Here is a 22,976-nt window from a genome sequence, read left to right as displayed (position 1 = left end):
CCTCCAGTATTAGGCTGTGCTCCCTTATGTAAAATGAGATTTTTTTTAGCAGTGAAATCCTTTGGAGGGAAATGTAAATTAATATTATGCTGTGTGCATGTGTATATTTGTGTGGTATAAAACCTTTAATTTGTGTTTTTATTGCTTATATTGATTAAATTTATTTACTAGCTGTTATTGTTGCTGACACTTGTTTCAGATCTTCTGAAGGTTTGCTGCCTTTCCTAGTGTGTTGTCTAGTCTGTTTTCAGTTTTTAATGGTGGTGTTTGGCTGTGTATTTTGCTTGATATTTTAGTTTTTAATGAGAGGATGGTGGGAAATTGTACATTCATGTATTTTAAAGTGATAGGAACATCAGTGTGAGTTTTCAGAGCAGTCATTGCTGATATAAGTGATCTTTAAAAAAGGGATGGTACTACAGTAATTGTGTCTGGAGATGTATTTCTTCCATTGAAAATAGTGTATTAGTGTTGTGCTTGAAAATATGTAATGGAAACTAATTTTTCTAGATTCTCTACTAAAACTTATAAAGGCTCTACTAAAACTTATAAAGGGTAATATTGAATTACATTGCAGTAATTTAATTGTTTATAATAAACTTCATCTTGAAATAGTGGAGTTCAATGGTCCTGTGCACTCAAAACCTGCATGTGACTTTTTTTGGAGAGGAGAGGAGGGTCACGAAATAAAGAATTGGATACCAGGAAGTGGGTAATTTTGGATTAATTTACCTGGAAAATTAGGGTTGATATGAGGTCTTCCGTATTATGAACACCTTTGCATAATTTGTGGTGTTTGGATGCTTGTTTGTTTTTCTGAAATTCTTCTGTCTGTATGACCCATTTCATGTATTCTTTTTGTTTATCAAGATAAAGCAAATATGGACAATACAAATTGCTGATGAAAGGCAGAATAATTCAGGTCAATGTAAAGAAGGAGTTATGCAGCTGTGTATCAAGCCAACCAACAGTCTTTCTCTGGTCCCCCCCCCCCCTGAGAAATTCAGGGCACAAATCTCCATAACTGTCAATCCACCAAGAGATCCTCTAATAACTAATTTCATAAAGCATTACATGAAAAGGGTAAAGCAGTTACTTGTGTCAGAGGCTAATCATTTTGAAAAAATGATTTTAGCACTACATTTTTTAGGTTCATGTCTGGTACTTCTGACCCAATTTCAAGTCTACAATGTGCTAGTATTTAGAACAAAATCGACATCTTCATCCCTGATTTTTTTTTTTTTTTTTATCTACTGTGACCATCTTACCCTAAGCAAAAATAAAATTCTGTGGGTTTTTTTTTTTTCTTGCTAATAAAAGGTCCTTAATCCTTACTCATTTTAAATTGGAGGGTTCTTGAACACGACCAGTGTTCGCTTGGCCACTTTAGTTATCTCAGATTGTCACTTAAATTTGCATCCTGTTTATACTGAAGTTGAGTTGTTCCACTGTGTTTGCTCAAATAGTTTATACTGACAAGGTGTTTTTGAGTGCTGGAGTACAGTTAAGTCCAGTAAGGGAACACACAGATACGTCCTGTGTGCTCCATCTAATACAATAAATAGTTCTGGAATGAGCAGCATTGGCTTTTCTTACAACAAAGAAAAATTATGAAATACACTAACCAGCAATCTAGATTCATGTTTCTCCCTCCTCACTGACCATTTTCCTAGTGTAGACCCATTTATTTGTTAGTGTGGATTCAAGTGTGCTGTGAGGGAATATTATAGAAGAGCTGAGTTAGAAATCTTCAGGCTTGTTTGGGAATGTGCTGGAGCATTTCCTGGTGCTTGATGTATGTGTTTGAGAAAGAGGGCTGTCTTATAGTGGAAGTAGAGATTAATCTGTTAATAGTGTTCAGATCTTTTTGTGATCTTAAACATCACCGTTGAATCTTACAGGTTTTGTAGGATTTTAGCCCCCTGCATGTAGACACGTGTCTTTCCTGAACCTTATGCTTCCAGTTTGGTCTTGCTAGGAGACTACTCTACTCCGGCTTTAATTCAAGTTCATCTTCATACATTTTAGTTTGCATATGGATGTTATATCTAGGGCTTGGTTCTCAGGGAATAAATCAATGTTGCTTCATTGAATTGAATAGGTTAATTGCTTTCCATCAGCTGGCTGAACTGGCTCATATTTTTTTTCATTTGTAAACAGAAAAATGAAGTATTTATACATGTGGGGTTTGTCTGTGAATACAAAATATACATAATTTATAATCAGCCATGGAAAGAGGCAGCAGTAGTATAAGAGAGCCAAAACCAGTGGAACACTTGAGTGGGAACTAGGAATGGAAACTTTTCCAGTTTTTCTTGGGCTAGTGAGGAGGCTCTTTGCATATGGGGGCATTCGAGCAGGTGAAATGTTCATTTCTTATGGCTCTGGGAAGTCTGCAGTGGCAACCACAATGCAAGGATGCCTGTGCAGAGCAGATGTTCAGTCCTCTCTGTGGTGGTGGTGGGATGTTGGAAGGCAGCTTTTGTACGACTGTATTTGCAAGACTTGTAAGAGAAATTGGAGATGTGATTTCCGAGTCTGTCTTCGCCTGTGACTGAGGCAGTGAAGCACTGACCATATGTCAACCACCCAGCTGCTGGTTGAGCTGTGAGTGAGCCCTGGCCTTGCTTTGTCATTAAGGTTTCAACATGTGGTGTCTGACCAACACAGCTGTATGTTGCAGTAGTAATGGCAAAATAAATTGTATCACAGAGTAACAAAAAATAGAACAAACGTTTTCAGAAACACGTCTATGTGTCTTAAGAGAAATAGCAAATCAAATGTATGCATATTTATGTGTTTCTTAATAATAAGCGGTATCTTGGGTATCATTCTTGAAAGTGAGTCAATTTTTGCTCCTAATTATCTTAAGATAAAGGTCTGTGAGAGGGTTCCACAGCTTGTTTTTAGAACAGTAGACAGTTTATAGACTACTGACAGCGCAAGCCAAGTGTAAGGATGGTACAACTGTCTTTCTGTGTTGGTCACTTGTCTTTGCTGATCTATGAGTTGTCATTACTGATGTTTTTGTGATGGAGCCAGCTGCATGCTATGAGATAATGATGGTAATTTAGGGAAGTGAGAAGTTTTTTTCCTTCTATTGGTGACTAAATTAAGAGGGTGGTAACCACAGATGATGTAGGATAGGAGTCCTCTTCATTATCATTTTTTTTTGCGTGTCTTTTTGTCTGAGTAGAGAAGCTCTGATTTCTGTTTTGCTTTTTTGCCATCCTCTGAGAGCAGAAGGTGCACTACAGCAATATTCTTGCTCAGGGCATTCCTGGTCATACTTGTTCTCTCTGAAGAGTTGTGGGTGATACAAAACAATGCATTCAAATGAAGCAAAAGCGCAGGATTAAATTCAGCTTGGCCAATTGTTACAGTCCAGATATTCTCAGTTTTATCTAATCCTTTGTCTAAAAGACCTTGATGTGTCTCTGGTGTGTTCCAGGAGAGGCAGGAGGAAGGGATCTTCTTTTCTGTATTTTGAATGGAGTAGTGGGTTTGTGTTCTGCATGGTGCAATACAGACTGATGAACTTTAAAAACAGTTACTGAACTTGATTCTGAATTCTACTCCATTAATGATTAGGTCCCTAATCAGTGAAGGTACTTACACAAGTGGACCCAGTTCTTCTGCAACTAGATGGGTGAAACTAGTATTGAACCAGAGAAGTTATTTTTCTCTTACAGCAGAGCAAGGGCTCTGTGCTTTGGGACAGAATCCTCATTAGCTCACTACTTCATATTTTAATGTAGTTTCTTTGGAAGTTTCAGCTCATCTGAACTTTCCATGCTTGATTCAGCTCTCCTTTTGGAAGTGTTTCTTGTCTGAACTTGATAAGAAGCAGTTTCTGTCAGAAAGGGTTTCCTGTATATATCTTTCTTCTGTTTCTGCTGTGTTTTCCTTCCCCCCTCCTCCCCCCCCATCTGTGGTATGTTATTTCCCTTCATGTCTTTTGTCTTTAACTTCTCACTCATTTCTTTCCTGTTATCTTTTGTCTCTACCCTCTGTCTTCCCTCTGTGTTTACTCTTCTGTTTGTCCTTTTGTGCAGAATGATTTGCTCTATCTCACTTTCCCACCTCAATTTTTCTTTCTGGTATCATCCTGCTGTATCATGTTCTGTTCTCCTGTGCTTTGCCTCCTGCTGCCTTTCCCATCAGCCTGACTGGCACTGGGCTTCTTATTTTACCATATGCAGGCAGACTGGCACAATACAAGCCTGGATTTTGGCTGTGATCAAGACATTGTTGGTTATTCCTTTTTCTTTCTTTTTTTTCCAATAAGTAAATGTGATCAATAAGGTGGCATCCATCCATACAGACTTGATGAAAGCTATGCCCCTGGAGTTTGAGTTGAGTTTCCTTGGTGTGTACTGCAGCTCTTGTGACTAGACCCTGAAGGTTTTCAGTGGTGACACTGTTCTACTTGAGAAGATTGACAACCTGTGCATTTTGGGAGACTTAGTTGTATAAATTACAGCAAATTGGCAGTTGTGAAGTCACGTGAGTAGAGAACTTGCCCCTAATGCATAAAGGGCTGGAACCTAATGTTAAAGACTCTATGCCCCTGATAGCAGGATTCTTCAGCCTTGTGTCTGGCTGCCACTGTCAGTGGGGAACCCTCTGAGTGAGGTTCTGTGTTAAAAGGTGGCCTCTCCAGCCTGTGCTTGCAGAGCAGGTCAGGTGCTGAAGGTCCTGGATGCCTCTTTGTCCCAGGCAGTTGGGGCTGGGAGAGTCATAGTGGGGGACACTGCTACAGAAAGGTAATGTTTGTGTCCTACTTTCAGGCAAAGATTTCCTCTGTAAGTAGCTTTACGTGGATCTTTCAGTCTCTTCAGCAGTAGGAAATCCAGTGTTGTGCCTTCAATCTAGGGCACAGCAGGAGAGTACTCTGAGAAGAACCGGTTGAACTCTTGACTTAGAGGTGTCAGGCTTCCTGTCCTTATCTCATTAGCAACTCTGACTCATTCAGTTCTAAGGCCACATGACTAATTAATCCATCCATTGAAAAGATCGTTGGTTTTTTACCTTGCACCTAGTTGTCCTCTAGATGTAGATTATCTGAAAACATTGTTGTAGAATTTCAGTAATTCAAACCACATTTAGTAAATAGTTCTAAATGTTTTTGTTTAATTGCTAAATGTTCTATGTTTTCTTTTAGAAAGGTTTCAATGTATGTCTGCTGTCTTGGTGTTTACTTTTTCAGCTCAGTGGTCTTTGAGGCTTTAGTCTCTCTCCCCTGAGAAAATTTTCCTAAGTAACTTTTTGATACTGTGTTTCTGGTGTTTTTCTACCTCTGAGTTCTTAGCTAATGCTCTCCCCAAATGTCTAGCTGGCATAAAAGTCACCCAGGTAAACTTTTCAGGAAAGATGCAAGATAATTTGGACTCTGAAAATACTTCCCTTTGTATGCAGGAAAAACATGATGGAGACTTTACAATGATTTGTGTATATTTAGCCAAACACCTACGTGCCTGCACTAAAGGCACTAGAATTTGTTTTAAGAGAAAATATCATTAAGTTTAATCTGAAAAAAGATTCAAAAATATAGGATATATTTCTGTCCGATATACGACAGGAATATTACGTTGTGTATCAATTCCAGACAGTGAAATGTATTTACAGTTCTGTGTGTGAATAGTCAGGAGGAGCCTGTGAGAAAGTCAGTTTAATTTTGAAAAAAAAAAAAAATAAAAAATCCACAAATGTTAGGAGCTGTCATTTTTCACGCAGGTTTGAAAATGAAGAGGTTTGGATCAGTTTTGTGTCTACGTGCTTATGCAAATGATCATTCTTTTCTGCTCCTTTTAATGTATATTCATTACCCTGGCATATATTTTCTCATTCAAAAAGCCATGAAATAACTCTTTAACTGCTAGAGCAACCTGCCTTATCTTTCATAGTAAAGCTGTTTGGTTATTAGGTGAGACAGTATGGGTAGTAAGCAACCTTTGCATAACTGCAAGAATTTCTTAATAGATGAGACTTCTCTAAGGGGATTTTTTAAAAAATTGTAATGTACTATTCAGACCTATCTACATATTTTAATTTTTTTATATCACTGACAACCCAAAATTTCCAGTAGTATGCATTAGCTAATTATGGATTGCTTTGATTTTTATCAGTGCAAATGTTGTATTCAAAAAACATTTTTCCTTTATGGTGTAATGAACACCTCTGCAAAATAGATGAAAATTTGGAGTTTTTAATGTTTTACTCCCACTTTATCCTGCAGTAAGTTCCTAGGCTTATTCTATCAGTTCTGCATTACACCAGTAGTCTTGATAAACATAATTGAATGGGTCAAGTCCATTTCTAGTCATGAATGAAACAGAAATTTTATTTCACACTCTGGCTTAGGAAGAGGGACATTGCTGAAAGAAGGATATGACCAAAATGACTGGCAATTTCCAACTGGTAGAAAGGTCATTTGGGTTTGTAGAGGTTTAGGAGTAATATAGTCAAGTCCTTGTTCTGCTCTATTCTATGTGTTCTGAAGATCTGACTACTTCAGCCCAAATTAAAATGTTTCTTTGGAGTACAGGGGTATGAGAAGAAGATCCACAACTTTGTGTTAAAAGTTTCAGTTAATGATGCTACAAAAACTTTTTTTTTTAAATGCAAAAGAGAACTTCTCAGTTGTCCAAACCAGAAGGCTTTACAGAAAGATGTACTTAATCATTCCAATTTGAAAGGAAATGTTTTTTCCGTGTTCAGAGTTGCAGGCTTGTTCCTGTGGGGAATTCCTACTAAGGACTTGTCTCTCCTTAAAAAGATTTGCTGGTAGTGCATTACTGGCAAATTGCCTAGGGAGAGACAGCATACACCAGAAAGAGTTCTTTCTATTATAGCCTAAAGTAAGTCTCTCAAACAGAATAGTGCTGCTCTGGTAGAGAAAACCTTTTCTTTTGGTTTCATTGTGCTGTGGGTAGCAGTGATTCCCTGCCCTTCTTTTCCCTTACTCCCTGCTTGATAAAGATATGCCTGCAAAATGCTTAAGTATGGACTGGTCATTATTAGTAAATGAGTAAATAATAAAAGTAAATCAAATACATCCAAATGCACAGAATAATTGTATTAGTTACCGTAGCAGTTGCGTGGTCAGTGGGGAAGTAGTTAGATTTGGTGTAATTGAAACCTAAATTGAATGTTTAGGTTGAGTGGGAGAAGTTTGTATTTCTCATACAAACTATTGGAATAGAGTAAAAGTTGATTTTTAAATGCTCTGAAAAAACCATGAACAGTCCTGGTTATAAAACCAGTTTAGTGATGGTTATGTAAACCATGTGAATTACTCATTTACCCCAACATTGAGCATGTACATTGAACAGAACACTAATTATGGGTTTACTCCTTGGCAGTAGCTGCTATGCTAAAGGAAACCCTGAAAATTGTTTCTGAAAGTTTTGCTCAAAAGATGAACACACAGAATTGAGAATCTTTCTGTGTTGCTGTGTGTCAGTGCCACACCAGACAGACTGCCACAAATTACTTGGATTTGCTCTGTAAAACCTGTTCTAAAACTCTCATTTATGCTGAATATGGGTGTTTACCTACTTTTAAAAAGATGCTTCCCATCAGAAGCATGAGAGACATTGAGTCCTGCGTGTATTTGTTTTTTTAATATGGCTTGTGTGTCAGTGCTGTGTCTTGAAACACCACGGAATTGGGGTCTGTGGGTTTTAAAAGTGCTGGTGAAAGCTCACTTGGTTAATTTGAGCAGCAATGGGGAACTTTTTTGGGTGCTTTCAAAAAGGCAGTCCTTGAGTCCTTGTAAAGACTCATGTAGCTGTTAAATCAACTGAAATGTATTTTCTAATGTGGTGAGCTTTAATGACAAACTGTTTTCGGTCATGGTTAATTGAATGTGTGATTTGCTTTACCATTCATTTTGCAAGAATTCAGATTTGTTTATACTTCTGTCATGCAACAAAACCTTTATTTTCCAGGGCCATCTGGAAAAACTGGGCCATGGTGAAAGGTTAAATGAATATATATATATATAGTGATAGTGGGAGAATATTAATTAGGATGGATTTACTTCTAAGTGTTGTCTTTCTTTTGGTCATTGTGTAATAATTTGCAATAAAATTTTCATTTAATGAATTGCAAATTGAATATCATTATATTCCCCCTCCTCCCTCCCCCACACCTCAGAGGAGATTGAGACCACAAGTGTAGTTTCTGCTTGTATAAAATTCACTTGGTAAAACCAATTAGCAGCTACTGTAGCTTGTGGTTGCTTTCATAGTAGTTTTTGTGAAGAACAGGGCTTTTAGAGTTCCATTTTTCTTGAAGAATGCCTTGATTAAACAGTGTGGTTCTTCTCAGAGATGCAGGTACCTGACTTCAGCATTTGAAGCAAATCTTTATGCTCATAATTTAACTATAAAACTAACATTTTTCAATGATGTCAGCACAGCTAACCAGGATACATAATTTGTTTGTTCAATATCTGTAGGGATTGATAGTAATATTAAACTTTGAAGTCACGAACAGATTGATTTGCGTGGATTCATTAGTTATGAACCAAGATTTCCCCCTTCCCCCTCTTGTTTAATATTAAAAGGTATTATGCTGGTATATTTTCAGTTTAGATACATGGCTAGAAGTCTGGGCAATGTTTAATTCTACTGTTACGATATTTTTCATGGTGATTGTTATTCAAGGCAGTAGAGAGCTGTTACTGGTTTAAAATCTTGTGGAATTATACATTTGGATGATGCCATTAAGGATCTGAGTCTTGCTGTTTGTTACTGTGGTAAATCACATAGTACAGGCTGTGATCAGTATTGGTTGGTGTAGCTGAAGAGATGATATTTCTTGATTGATCTGATGTATCTTAATTGAGGAAAGTAGTTCAGCCCAAAGATTCATTTCTCCAGTTGTTTTAGTTGTCCTCCTCTCATGGTACAAACCAGGTGGTATGTTGAATTTTATCACACCGGACATCTGATGTTTGTTTTACTGAGCTACCAGGCTGCATTTCAGTAAAATTGTGTGGAAGATCCAGTGGCACAAAGGAGCAAACAGAGCTGTTACACTGGGACAGCATGAGGGCCAGAAATCTCTTTACAATGTAAGAATATGAACATATGAAGTGCTTGTTAATAAGGTTCACTAGTTTAATAATTACACTTTTCTGGGTTGCTGCAAAGTGCAGCAGCCTCCAGCAAGAGGCATCTTCTGTGGCTCAGCTAATCAGACAAATGCAGTCCTTCCAAGGAGCTGAGTAGCAAATCCCCCAAAGCTGTCTTATGTTTATCAGACATTTTGTTAGTGCAGTTTTCACTCTGTTGGATTTATTATATTGCCATTACTTTTTTTCCCCCTCAAATATTCATCCAGAGTCCTTTAAAACACATGGCAATGATGTGTGACATAAGCCAGTTATTCATCATGAAATGATATTTAAGTAATTATATGCTTATCTTCATCACAAGAAGACTTATTAGTTCTGAGTTCAGGTAACTTTTGTTATTCAGTAATTTATTTCTTGCTATAGTAAAGGAAAAAGCTGAAAGAAAGCAACCTACCAAATTATGTACCTCTTGTATGCTTGTTAGAATAAGGTCTTAATCTCTTGACACCACTGACTTCAGAAAAAAGTGAAAAAATTAAGTGATAAGAAGGAACAGTGTTTAACCGAACTGTACCTAAAAGTGTCATGGCATTAAATGATGCTTACTCTTTGTGCTCTGATAGAAAGCTGAAGCAAAGGTGAATACTTCCAGGTATCAAGTCTCTGGGACTGGCCTGCATCTGGCTCTACCTCCTGTGGAGGTGCCTCAGCTGCTGTAATTCTCCAAGCATACTGTAGAGCAGGAAGCTTCTTTGTATTCTAGTACCGCGTTGAGTGGTATTTCAAAGGTTTTAGGTTTTGTCTCAAGTATAATGAAACTATGTCATTTAACTGAAATTCCCTAAAAGCTGGTTTCAGCAGAGGCTGTTATTTTGCTGGCTAAGGACTCAGTTTTGTTTGCAGTGTCATGGGTGTGTTGGTGCCAGCCCACCTTAAGCCCAGGCACGTGTGCCATCTGTGTTCCTAATGCAATAAGGAGACCTTACCCTGAACTCGGAAACACCCTGGAGGCTTTGCATTCTTGACACCCATAGTTAATGCAGGTTGAGCATAGGTAGGCTGGGCATGCACAGACCTAGTCTGTCAGCATGGGTTAGATTTGTGACATTTTTAAAGGACTTCGTCTCCTGTAGTAGAAGAAAATCAGCTGCTTCTCACATCTGTTTTCCCTAAGCACTATATGGCTTGAGAGCGTTTATCAATGTGGATGAAAAATACATGGGCCACAAGTTCTGATGTAGCTTCAGCTTCTGAGAGCATCTGATTTCAGCCAAATAAAGCAGAAACAAATTTCTGAGTTATTTTTACATGACTTTTGAGAACAGGGAGAGAGAAACTTGGTGTTCCCTCTCTCCCCTAAATGCAGGCTGCAGCAAGAGCCCAAATGTCATACCAAAACTCAAGCAATGGCAGGCTGTAGGGATGAGGCTTTATTAATTTTCATGCTTACAGAACTGATTGTCTACTTTAAAAGAAACACTGAATTATGTGGGTTAAGAAAGGAAAATTGTTTGGTGCCATAGTGGAAAAGGTGAGAGAACGTAGGTAAAATGCTGACCGAGAACTTCAGGGTGAGCATTGAATGTTTTAATTTGTCCCTAACTTCTTGGTATTCTTGGACAGGATATTTATATTTCTAGTATTTTATTTTTCCACCTACATAATAGTTTTCTGCTTTAAAAGGATATCCACACTTTGATGCCATGAAGTATCCAGATATGGTGAATAGGGTTTGTGTGAACAGTAAGTGGAGTGATATGTAAGGAGTGCTCTTCAAGCAGTTTCTTGCTTTGCCTTTATCTGGAAATGCTTTGGCTGACTTTCTGGTTAGCACTTTCTGGAGGATTTTGTTGTTAGAGGCTATATTTTAAGTTTGAGTACGCAGAGTGTTTTGGCAGCAAATTTTGGCGAAGAAAAAGTGATTGGTAGTGGCAATATAGGAACAGAAGGAACAGCCACCGTTCCCATAGTGATACAGCAAAAGCAGTGACATTTAGGTAAACAGCAGTAGGACAGGAAATTTGGGGGAGTTAATGTTAGATGTCTCAGAAGATACAGTAAGCTCCCATACGGTGTTCGTGTGTATCTGAAAATGGTAATGTTAAGCCTCTATTTGTTACATTAGTAGCACAAGCACCCCTCAGTGTTTAGTTGGGAAGGTTGAGTGATTTCCTTGAACAGGTGATCTGTGAATGAAACCAAGGCAGGCAACATCCCATTCAGCAGAAGTTGCACAGAGCGAAAGAAAGCCTGGTATTTTAAGTGTTCACAAATATGCTCATGGAACTGTCCAGCTGGTGGGAATAGTACCACTGAAGGTCTTTTTGTTTTGCGAGATTCTGTGTTCAGAAATGTTAGTTTAAGTTCCACATTCCATTATTTAACAATAAAAGGAGAGAATCACAGAATGGCTTAGGTTGGAAGGGACCTTCAAGATCCTTGAGTTCCAACGCCCTGCCGTGGGCAGGGACACCTTTCACTAGACCAGGCTGCTCAAAGCCCCATCCAGCCTGGCCTTGAATACTTGTAGGGATGGAGCATAAACAGTAATGTTATATTCTTTTGATATGTGCCTGTGAAATGCTACTAAAACCATAAAATTCTTCTGAATTTGCTTTTACAGAAGTGCAGAACTTCTAACGTTCTTACTCAAATTTCATCTCTAATGAGGAACAGAATTTACCTGTAGTAATTCAGTCTTTGGATCTGGTGTCTTTGGTGTGCAGAACTCATTTGTTTTTGCGAGGTGAATGTTTGCTCCTTTAATTTTGTTTGTAAGTCGGGGAAAAGAAAGGATCAAACTTATGTGCCCAAGTGCATGATAGAAAATATAAATCATGTGAAGAGGATTTAGTCCCTAGAAGAGATTATGAAATTTTTTCTACCAGATGTGTAAACCACATTTTTGCAGAATGTGGAAGAAAAAGTGTAAACCCACAGAAATCTTATTTAAGTCTTCTTCAAATATTAAAATGCAAGTTAGTATGCCCATTTTATTCTACAAAACTTCAGTATTTTGTGTCAGACTCTTGTTTTCAGCATGGCATTTGGAATAGTTTGTGTTTGAGATACACAGCCGGTCCTATTATTAGCAAGTAATCTCAAAGTAAGTCCCTGGCAAGTGTGAAGGACAAATTAAGGTGCCAGAGGTCCAGGTACTTAGGCTATTTTCCACTTACTTGTTTACTCATTTCTTTCTTCCACTTTTTCCTCATTCTTCACGGGAAGAAAGCTGGTATTGGAGGCTCCAAGCTGATATTTTCACCATAGTAATGTACTTTTTCCCTTGACAAGGAGTGGAAGCTAATCTGTTGTTCTGAGGACTAAATCTTGAATGATATGAACTGATGGGTAACCTCATCAGCTATCAATGAACTTAAAGGATTTGGATGTCTCTTCATAGTCATTGTCTGCACACACAGAGTCTGTAATTACAGAGTATAATGCTGATGTCTGCTCCTTGCTGAACTATTAGAGAGGTCACTAATAATAGAGATACTTTGGTTTCTTGGGCAAGGGGCGGATTTGTAGGCTCACAATTGTCTGAAGGAGGCATTTCCTCACCAGACAGGCAGCGTTCAGTGTGCCAGGCACTCCAGCACAGGGTCAGCACTCCACATGCCCAGGTGACCCTGCAACAGCAGCTCTTCCTGTGTTGTACAATTTGTAAGCCCTACACAGTATGTGGAGACAAAACAGGGAGATCTTAGGGTGTAAGAGCGCAAGTTTTCTTATCCTCTCTCCTCTGAAAGTTTGGGGGGCCGGGGGTTAAACACCAGTAAAAAGCCTGTGAGTTTAAAGCCCATGAGTTTGCTGATAACAGAGGCAGTTCAGGATGTGCCCTACAAAGCTCTGATTGTGTATTTTAGCAAAGACTGGCAAAGTTGCAAACGCTTCCTCACTTTTACTTGCTGTGACTCCAGTTGTGAACAGTGCATGTTGAGGTCCTACTGGAATGAAAGAAAACCCTTAAAGTCAAATCCTTGAATTTGAATGTTACTATATGAATTTTTTAGGTTTGTGATGGAATATCTGTTTCTCTAAAATGAAAATGGGGTAACTATAGGTGTTTATCTTGACATAGAAAGGGAAGTTAAAGGGGCTTATTATCATTCTATCTAGAAGCTAAGACTGATTTTTTTTTTTTTTTAATCTTAAAATTGTGTGTCCTTAAACCGAATATAAATCTGTCTTTGCATCTCTTTGTGTATTGACTTGATTAGAAGTGACTGGGTTGTGCTCTGAGACAACCCAGTTACGGGGTGACTCATCTCATGCCACCTTTTTCATGGCTGCTCATGTTTTAAATTAATGCATTTTACTTGCAGTTGTGTTAAACACAAACACTGGAAGTATAATGACTTGGCTAATGAGTGATACACTGCTGTGGTCCTATGATCACATTGAAATACCTGACTCCCATGGAGTAGACAAGTTTTCAGCTTTCAGATTATAATTAATTGCTAGAATTGTTATAATTTGAAGTAGGATGTAAGGTCTCAAGGGAATTGTACATTTTTTTTTTAAGCCAAGCCTAGAGTGTGGGTATCTTACACAGAACCTGCCTTTTCAAGTATCTAGCTGTGTATTCAACTACTGTACCTGTTTTCAAATCAGAAGCAGCTTATCTAAGTTTATATTGCCATTTGTAGTATGACCTCTGTTATGGATACTTCTTTTTGCATCTGGTTAACTCTTTCCTAAGGCTAAAGGCTAAATAAAGGCTGTGGCTCCCAGATTATTGAAGAATTCACTCATCTTTGAAAACCTATAAATGAGTTACATGTTACAGCAAAATTGTCAAAAAAAAAATCAGAGGCAAACATCACAGTGGATTAATTTTTGATAAATGTCATGGCTTCGTGGTGTAATTTACTCTGTCAGGAGCTTTTCGGTTGATAAACGTTTATGAGAATTGATTCCCTAATTTGTAAGTTAGCCATGTGTTGCATTATCTTTGCTCTACCAAAATAGTTGGATTCTGGCACATTTTATTCTATAGCTTTTCCTAATACAGTTTTTCTGCCCATACTAACAGGTTTTTAAAAGTAGTGATATTTCAATGACGAAAATAATAACACTTCAAAAGACATTAAAACTGGTGAATGGTTTCCCACGACTTCAGTAATAGTTGAATGCTGCTATATTTTCTGCTAACACATGCCATGATTACTTGATAACTTGGTGCTATATCTATTCAAGCTGTGCATGAGTTAAGGAAAATATCACATATTTTAGCTTTGAGTTGCTAGCTGTGATTTTTGTATAGGCAGTAATAAGCAGTAAAATGTGCACTCTGTGCTTTGCAGTGACCTTCATTGTCAGATAAACCATAAGAGAAAAATAAAAATCAGAAGACATGCTTAGAAATTCTTTGTTTGGAGGGCTAAATCTGGCCTGTATTCTGCTGTCCTAATTGTGCATAGTGATCGGAGACCTTTTCAGCTTGGGCGGGCACAGATCTTCCAAAGGGCACAATCAAAGCACTTGGTTTTGTTTCTGTTTTACAGTCCTGTCCATGTATCAGCCTAAACCAGTGATGTTTGTTCTGAGCTGTAGATTTTTAGTCAGCATACCTGTTTTTTATGTAAATTTGAAAAGCACTCACACCTCTGAAAAGGGCCAGTAGATTGTTTTTATCAGTAACTTAGGCACCGTAATTAGTTGAAAGTTAAATGTCAAGAATTATCTCGCAGTGTGGATGTGCCCCAAAATTAACTTGGTCATGCTAGAAGCAACTCTACTTTTTAGCAAGATTTTCCTTAATGTAGGAGCAGCAAATTATAGCAGCTCTGCTGGCTTGTAGGATCAACCCCCCAGTCCTGGCTCTAACGCTGACCGATAGGGAATGTCTAGGGAACAAAATAAATGCATGGTACTGAATCCAGTTGTCCTCATCTCCAGAAGTTTGAGCCAGAGGTAGGTCTTGTGTTTAGTGATTTTAGATGTGACAGTTCACATCAGTTTAATAATTCAGGCCATAATTTTTTAAAATGTGTTGAGACAACATCATCTGGTCGTTGTACTTGATTATTTTTATTCTAAAGATACTTCAGCTGAGACAAATATTCTAGCATCTCCCCCTGAAAAAAACTTCAAATATGGAGCAATCTCCCCCTCACCTGCAATTTTTTTTTTTCACTCTTTCCATTACTCCTTTAACAAGCTATTTTGTCCTTTTGTGTCACTGTAGTAGGTATTTTTCCTTTTTCTTTCTGCACCTGTAAGGAAGTAAAATTTAAGAATGCAGTGATGGTTGCTGTGAAGGTATTGCTCAGAAACAACAGTTTGAATCAGAATGCTTCATGACACGATGATATTATCTTTCCAAGGAATCCAGATCTGAGATGCTGTTATGTATACTGTGTCACAATTGAGTGCTGTATAAGATAGATTCTGACCCAGTATTTACCAAGTGGTGATCTGGGTTACCAGAATTCTGTTTTTCTTGCCTTTGAAGGATTCCTAGTCTCATGTAGTGTGTAATGGGTAAGACACTATTTATTCTGGAAAAGACACTATTTATGATGGAATAACTATTTTCTGTTAGCAGATGTCTTTTAAAAACTGCATTTAATAGTATTTTGTCTGTTATTAATGTAATGCTTATTTTGGCAAACAAACTTTGAAGTTCAAAGTAATCCAAGTTTTCTTTGTCAGAGGTCAAATAGAATCCAACAACAAAGTTTGTTCCCTATATGGATCTCATTTTCCCCTCTCATCTACCCCTCCAATTTAAGTGTTACTTTTTGGATACTGCAACTACCCTCCACCATCTGATGTTCTGTTTTTGAGATTTTGAACTGTAGCAGTATTTGTGTAATGGAGGGGTTAGTAAGAAAAGTACATTTTGAGAAAGTAGCAGCTGTGATCATAATATGTCTGCTTTTGTACCACAAGCAAACAGAAAATGCGCGTGGAACTTACTCCATCATTTAGGGCTGTGTCAACTGTGCCTTTCAGCAGATGTCACTGCCACAGGTTTCTCATTTTAACTTTATCATTTCACTGGAGCGCTTTTGAATAATTTCACTGGTAGAAGTTAAAGCCAGTAGGTCTTGGACAGATTCTAGTAATGACTTCAGCTAAATCAGATGATCTCCAGGTATTTAAATATAGTTTCTGTACATTATTGGTAATGATATCACATTACATATCACCTACATATAATGCTGGCTCACAACACCCTTCCTAAGTGTACTGTTGCATGCAGTATTTCTCATTTAAATATATCACAGTATTATAAACATCTTCCTATTTACTTGTAGTAGACAAACATATTCTGTATCATGCCACCATAAACTTGTTTGAGTTCTCTGGTGTTTTTTTGTCGAGAAGGCAGACAGTAGTGATAAGTAAGCTGCAGAATATCCCAACATTTGTCTGGAATTAAAATGTGTGGTGGATACAATTTGACAACTATATCTTGCTTTATTTTCTTGTCCCAAGATTTTAGTCTAATTTGGTGACTTAATTTACTGATTTATAGTTTACTTAAAAACAATTTTGTATTTCCAGATTACTAAATTAACATGTGTATTCAGTAAGCCAGTGACATATTCTTTTTCTTAAAAGGTAGTGAAAGAAGCTGGTGATTCCAGCTGAAGTAGGAGGAAAACACAGTTGGACTGAAATTGGTCAACAATAGGCAGCAGCTGTTAAAATCAACTGCTCTGTTTTCAGCCCACTTACACTGCCTTCATTACCTGATGGATTGTGAATTAGTTACTTCTATGCTGACTTCTTGATTATCTAAGAGAAAATAAGACATTATAGTTAAGCAATAGAAAACAAATTCAGTTGGAATTAAATAATGCCAAAATGATTTGTTTTCTGTTTTGTTTTGGAAAGCTATCTCGCCTCTTTGATTCTTAAAAATAAAAATCTTTGTAGAAGTTTTGAAATCTGGAAGGGGTCTATGCTCCAGCTGTTTTTTCCTCCATTCTTGTAAGTGATGATGATGACAATCGTATCACTTTACTGTTTTCCAGTGAGATCGACTAAAGTCTCTGTATGAGGTCCAAATTGATACAACCTTCTTAATTATCCATCAGAAGAGCTTTGGGATCCTGTTCAGATGTGTTTTTCATTACTGTGGTGCTGCATTTGCTACTAGAGACACTTCAGGAAGGAGGAATAGGAATGTTTCTGGGCAGCAACCTTCCTTATCAGGGCCTTCTCGTGACCTTCAGCTCAAGTGTTATTATCTTCAGTATTGCACTGGTTCTAATAAATGAATGTACAGTCAAGGTATGAAAAGAGGCATTGCCCTCTTAGTGAATACAGATGATTCCACTCAAACTTTCTTCTTCTAGCCTATTCAGCAGTCCTGTTAGCTTTCAGCTATCCTAGATGCTAAGGAAGGGTGGACTGCATATTTATTTCTTCTGAGATTTCTCTGTTCTGCAGAATCTTTCAATTAGCTCATTGAGAAAGGCAGCTACAATAAAACAGAGAAAATAAATAACAGGCAGGGGATACAGTCATCTGAGAGAGCTGCCTCATCTGTAAAACTGTTAACTTCAAAGTCTTCCAAACTCCAAGAGCTAAAACCATAGGATTGTTTGGCAGTTGGTGTACACCCCCACCTCCATGCATGCTTTCCCTTCCCTTAATTGTTTAACTCAAATTTTAAATAGGAGATTGTTCTACTACTAAAGTGCTCTCTTTAGCCACTGCTGCTGAGCTGAAGTATGTAGTAATCTGGACAGCAATGGTAAAATTATGTTACAGGAATTTCTTTCTCCATTAGATGCTTTTGGATCACTGATAATAGCTTCTGTGAGTTCCTAAAGGAGATTCTAAGTGGTACAGATTACTAAGTAAGGAGCCATGTCACAAGCAACTACACTGCTTGTCTAAGGTCAGCAGGCTCACTGAGGAAAATCTATCACAGATTGCTTCAGCTGAGCTTTGTGGCTTTGTCTATAAATTTACTTGTCTATAAATGTCCATCTCCTAGGAGGTGAGACAGGAATCCGTGAGCTGACTGGGTCTGTTTGTTGTGTCCACACTGGGAGGATACAGGACTTTGGTAACAGAATATTGGCATGCCACAGTTTAAAAGAAAGTTTCCACGCAGGATAACTACAAATTTCACTTGCTCTGCCTGGGGTCTGCCTAGGAAAGCTCCTAAAATGAGCTCCCCATAGGGCACGTGGGTGTGGCTGATCATGGGTTTCCCATCCTTCTGCACTGGTCACAGGCTTGGGCTTGGAGCGGGATGAGGAAGTGGGAGCCTGGTAGTGTGTTCTTCTGCTCCAACACTATCCTATGTCCTCATGTAGAGGGGATAACAAAGTCAGGCTCAGGTGCTAAATGGGCCCTGAGGGAACTCTAGACACTGTCTTACTATGTGCCGATAGCCTACAACTGTGATGGTGCTTCCTGAGAACAATAAAAATGCTGCAAAATCACCAACATAATCTATGTACTGTTAATGATGGTGTCTCCTCTTGACCAGAAACTATGAAACAAGGGCAGGGAGGTTGGAACTAGATGACCTTTAAGCTCCCTTCTAAACCAAGCCATTCTGTGAAGTTGATGGAAAATGGAAAAGTACATTCTGGAAGTCATACACCATTTTCCAGTCTTATAAATTATTGTGTTTGATAGTATTTTTGCATTTCTATTCTGTATTTCTATATTTTCTGTCAGCTTCCAAAATGCAGGTTAGTGCATCTTCTGAAGTTGATACCATAATTTTTATATAGTACAACTTTCCATCTTTTTTTTGAAGTGGGAAGTTATTCTGTGCTGAAGGCTGATGTCTGTAATAGTTTGTGTACTTGTGAGAAGAGCCTTTCCATTTAGCTTATCAGTCAGCTGTACCTCTCATTTTTATCTTCAGATGTAGACGACAGCTGGGAGAGGCAGGCTCTGTGTTGCTTTCATTGCTGATAAATACTTCAAAAATCATTAAAGAGAAGACTCTTTCATGCTGAGCAAAAATCCTGCTTTGTTGTCTGTCCTTTCATGAAAATGTAGAAGATTTTGTGTGTCTCATTAGCATTAGTTATCTGTTGCAAATATGCTGACTACCTCTGCAAGAATAAGCTGGCAGTTTTTTAGCATTATTCTCAGCTAGCAAAAAGTTGCTTTATTCCTTGCGAGCAGCATCTTGCACAGTGAGCTTGTGACTCAAACTCTGTGCATGAAAACAGTTCAGTCTTGGCTGGGGGAGGTGGAGGGGAAAGAAATAGCCAAGTCCCTACTGGACACTTGGTGTGGAATTACTGTTAAGGTCTTTTGCACTAAGAAACACAGTGAATATGAAACTCATTTATTTGGAATTCTAGTCTAGAAGCTTTTTGCTTTGGACCAGAACTCTTTGAAAATTTAAGTTTGTGTCAGAACTTTGGCCCATATGAAGATCTTCTGTATAGTTTTTAAAGAAATGTCAAGTTTCTGTAGCCAGATGGATGTTTTGCAGTGACAAAACCTATTAAAGGCCACACTGTACAAAGTCAAGATGCTTGCATGTAGTCTGTGATTCTCTCTTTGGGTCTTTTTCAAAAATGAGGTTCCAAATACCACATTTAATCAACACTAGGGTCACAGAGCTTGCTTGCTACATCAGTTGCTTTATGGAACATTTCTAGGTGGAAGTGTGTTGTGATAATTTATTTTTTGTGTTTTTAAACAGTGACTACACACGGCAAATTATGGCAATAATATGTTTCATTCAACACAGGGCTCAGCAATTTGCAAAGGGGAGCCTAGGACTGGAAGCTCATAAAACAAGTGCTTTTATATTGTAGTCTATTCTAAAAGTAATCATAAGATTGAGGATTAAAAAAGTCACTGGTAAATGCATATTTGAAATGTTCATTTGTGTCTCAGTGGTATAGTCTTCAATTTTCCAAGCTGATTTCAGATATCAGTTGTGATAAGGATGTGGTCCATCACCTTCAACAGCTGAAGTTTAATGATATATCGTAGTTTTAATTTCTGGTGGAAGGGGGATAGAATGATATTGGAATATATCACTTGATTAACAGTGGAGATGATGCACAGGAATGATGTTGTATGATTTTATCTGTCTTCTACTAAGGAAGTTGTCGGACTTGAGGTGTGGTTGCTTTCTAAATATACTGTTGAATTTGCTTTTGGACTTCTAGGATTTCAAAATCACTTAATTGTAGATTTTGGGTGTCAAGCTGTGCTATGTAATGTGAATTTGTACGTGTGTGAGTCGTGGTCCTCAGTTCTTGTTTTACCCACTGGCAATTCCTAACTCTTGTCTGATATTTGATTTCTTCCTGGCTGGTGGTGTTTATCCTAACTGTGGTACTCCTCTCCTAGAATTTGAAACTGGTAATGATTGCCTGGCTGAAAAATTCAGGTCTCTTGAGAATACAACAAAGACGTAAGAAAGGGAAGCCCATTTGTGTGGCTTTGGAGAGAGGCCAACACTTCTGAAAGTGTTTGGAGATTGGGATTAAGAAGGACCAACAGCAGGACTGTACTACCCATAACACCAGTGAATTTAATGTGCAGAACCTCAAGGACACGTGCTGTCATAAAAGATGTTCCACGTTAGGTTTCCTTGCAGAACAGAGGTTGGAGCCTATAAATGGATGATAAGAAAATTAGGGGTGAGAGAGGCGAGGCTAATATAGTTATTTGGGAATGGATTCAGAGCAAACTGAATTAATTACTTCAGACCTAATTTTCATACTAAAACTAAATTTGTGCCAGGATATTTGGTGAGAGTTGTCTGTGTTTAATATTCCTGTTTGAAAGTCAAGTATTTAATAAACTTGAACATTTTGTTCAGTTACTGGGCAATGTCCCAGTTCATGATGCTGTTGAAATGAAAATATTTTGAATGAATAGTGTTGAAAAGCACAGCAGAGGTCTTAATATTGATGGCATTTAAGTATTAATCAGGAACATGGCGTGTAGTGGGAAGTAACTATGTTCCTATGTAAACTCTGTCACTTTGATATGACAAGAGGTTGTTTCTTTAAAAGTGAAGACCTGGATTGATTCCATTTTTACTCATATAAACTAGGAATTTATTCCTAAGGTGTCCACATACAAAAATATTTTCCATTTGTCTGAACTAAATCTTTGGTGTTGATTTTATAAAGCATTGTAAGTCAATTTATAATGTCCAGATGTGCTAGCATGGAGCTGGATTATATTGTATAAATATCACATTTGAGCTATTAAGCATCTACGGTGACAGGCAAGTAAGTCTTCTGACCTCATTTGTTGATGTGAAGTTACTTGAACAGCATGAAGGGGGTTTAGCCTTCAGAAGAGTGAATGGATATTATACACTATTAAAGTTTCCATACATGGATGATTCAGGAATGTAATCTGAAGAGTTTTATAGCTGAGAAACCAGAGAAGTAGAATAGGATTTTTATTAGTATTGTAGAATTGCTGTTCAATTCCTGGCTTCCAGTTTTGGTTTTAGCAAGCTAAATGACTGTATCTTGATTCAACTATTTTTGTGGGGCTGGGGAGGAAGGAGGGGGAAAAGGGAGAGAAAGAAAACTATTAAATTTTGGAAAAATCTAAGCATTTCTGAAACATTCGGCATTGTCAAAAAGGTTACATAGGACTTACTTGCATCATGAGTATTATAAATGCAAACATTACATAAAGCATTTAGGATTGCATATTCAGAAGCCCTGTCTTATGGAAAGCTCTTTTTTTTTTTTTTTCTGAAATCCACACACTTTTAACATGACCTTTTAGCTTGAAAGGTAGAATATGTTGGCAAAGGTAGGATAAATGTTTTTTATAAACTTGTGAAGAGGTTTTAGAAACCTGATAAAAACTACATTGACTGATGTTCAAATTTGAAGTCAAGTTCAATTGTACATATAAAAAATGTTATAAGTAGTTTAAAAAACAGATTGAAATATATTAAAAATCAGATTAATCATTAGCTCCTGTCTCCTCTGCCGAAGGAAAATTGCCTCACATCTACCAGCCAAACTTGCTGTGGTTATTCCCTATTCTTGTGTTTCAAAGTGGTTTAGCTAAAATAGTTTAAACAATGAGCCTCACTTTTTTTCTTTTCCCCTAAACTAAGCAGTGATAAGCAGCTAAGAGTAGATTAAATGAGTTCTCCTTTCTGCTCTGCAACTGGATCCAGAAGATGTTTACTCACAGTTTCACTTCCAAGTTTGATACATAATCTTTACTTGACAATTATTCCCCTGTGTGAGGGGTTATGCAACCAGAATGTCCCTCCTTTTGTTGGAAGCACGGGAGGTGAGCGAGGCTGAGAGCTTTGTAACCACACAGCAGCAGGGATCAGACCGAGACAGGCAGATGTGCTTGAGCAAGGGGCTTGCGTGGAATTGCCCCTGATGGATTTCAGTCTATAGTCTTCCAAGAAATTTGAATGCTGTGAGGCTTCCCCCATTTGTGGAGTGATGTAAATTCAGCATCAGTGAAGAGAAAGAACTGAAATTCTGGGAATGGAAACCTAGGTTTTCCTGTTTATTTTTGTTTTGCCCTCTGTGGACCGTTTGTTTTGTGGATAAATGGTACTTACTTTAGCACATGGCCAAAATGTTAATTTTACTAGTTCAGGTAATTCAGAATTAATGTCTCTTTTTATGCTTCAATGCATTTGCAGTGGAGAAACCTCAGTGCATACATGAGCATGCAACATTTGGTAACGAGACATTATTATCAATTTGTTAAGTGCACAGATGGTACCTTTAATGCCATACAAGGCATGAAGAGATATGTTGCCAAGTTCTTATTATAGTTATACTGATTGTGACTATAATTCTGCAGTTCTAGAACTATATCTGAATTTAGTCCTTGCTTTGGGTGGCAAAAAACAAATATAGGAGCTGAAAAAGTGTCCCACCCCCTTTTTTTTTTTTTCCAGTACCAGTGCAAACAGATGATTTAATTA

At 37.8% G+C, this 22,976-nt stretch overlaps 1 protein-coding gene across 12 annotated transcripts in view; it reads left to right on the top strand.

Annotated features, from left to right (window-relative positions):
* Window positions 1–22,976, top strand: part of CACNA1D (calcium voltage-gated channel subunit alpha1 D) — a 173,017-nt gene that overhangs the window by 5,475 nt on the left and 144,566 nt on the right. The gene's annotated exons all lie outside the window — the stretch shown is intronic.

Source organism: Chiroxiphia lanceolata, chromosome 11 (genome assembly GCF_009829145.1).
Source record: "Chiroxiphia lanceolata isolate bChiLan1 chromosome 11, bChiLan1.pri, whole genome shotgun sequence".
NCBI classification, from domain to species: domain Eukaryota; kingdom Metazoa; phylum Chordata; class Aves; order Passeriformes; family Pipridae; genus Chiroxiphia; species Chiroxiphia lanceolata.
Note: the sequence above shows the minus strand (reverse complement) of the source record. Positions and strands in the feature narration are given on the sequence as shown.